This window comes from Sturnira hondurensis, unplaced genomic scaffold (genome assembly GCF_014824575.4).
Source record: "Sturnira hondurensis isolate 20B ecotype Veracruz unplaced genomic scaffold, ASM1482457v3 Scaffold0002532, whole genome shotgun sequence".
Lineage (NCBI taxonomy): Eukaryota > Metazoa > Chordata > Mammalia > Chiroptera > Phyllostomidae > Sturnira > Sturnira hondurensis.
This window is the reverse complement of record NW_028075163.1, coordinates 36,935-38,159: the sequence shown is the minus strand read 5'-3', so window position 1 is coordinate 38,159 and position 1,225 is coordinate 36,935. Positions and strand designations below refer to the sequence as shown.

The 1,225-nt window shown below is 40.2% G+C and overlaps 1 pseudogene; it reads left to right on the top strand.

Annotated features, from left to right (window-relative positions):
• The first annotated feature begins 528 nt into the window (after positions 1-528).
• Positions 529-1,225, top strand: LOC118982888 (nascent polypeptide-associated complex subunit alpha-like; annotated as a pseudogene).

Below are 1,225 nucleotides of genomic sequence, written 5' to 3'. Positions count from 1 at the left end.
ATGTTTTATTCAGAAAATAGTATGTTCTAAAATGTGCACTTGTAATTGTAGGCTTTCTTTTTCTCTGCAAACATTGTCTTTCACTTCCTTCTTAGTTTTTTAAACTATTATTGTTATTCACACTCAAATTATTATTTTATTTCCAGTTTTTAAACAGAAATAATAAGCTTCTCATCTATGCCTGCATACTGTTTATACAGACTTCCTCTTTTGTTAGAATTTCATTTATACTTCTGCTCTCCCTGTCATAGTTGGGGCTTGATTGGAGGTAGACTGTACCTAGTTCATCCTCGTCTTCCCAGCACTTCATGGTTCTAACACAAAGACGTGCTGAAGAGATCAAGATTTAAGAAAAGCATGAACATACTGCTCAGAACCATAACAGAACATTCAGTACTGGGTTCCGTATTCCAGTTCAGACTTAAATCAACTGAGACACACTCAAAGGCAAAGGGAATTGAGTCGGTTAAAGGGCACTTAAGGTTCTTTCTGCTGCCATGCCATCTTGGTTCCATGTTACTGCAACAAATGCCCAGGAAGCCACAGAAATCATCCCGCTACAGAGCAGGAGTAGCCACAGCCCAGCCTGAGACAGGGTCTGGAGCAGAATCTGACAGTGACGAATCAGTGCCAGAGCTCGAGGAACAACATTCCACACGGGCCACCACACAGTGGGCCCAGCTGGCAGCAGCAGTTGAACTCAATGAAAAACCAGTTAGTGAAGTAAAATAGAGCTGGAGAGGAATAAAGGCACAAAAGGCTATGTCCAAACTGGGTCTTCAACAGGTTATAGAGCTTTCTAGGGTCACTATTCAGGAATCTAATAATCCTTTCTTTGTGGTCACGAAACCAGATGTCTACAAGAGCCCAACTTCAGATATCTATACAGTTTTTGATAACGCCAAGATCGAGTACTTATCTCAGCAAGCACAGCTAATAGCTGCTGAGAAATTCAAAGTTCAAGGTGAAGCTAGCTGTCTAACACATTCAAGAAAACACACAGACTCCAACTGCACAAGAGGAAAGTGAAGAGGAAGAGGTTGATGAAACAAGTGTGGAAGTTAAGAATGTAAAACTGATCATGTCACAAGAAAATGCGTTGAGAGTAAAATCAGCCTGAGCACCAAGAATAGTAGTAATATTGTAAATACTATTATGGAATTAATGGTGTAACCATCTAAAATTGAGGACCTTTTTGGTGTTTCAAGAGAGTAACTGCAGCTTG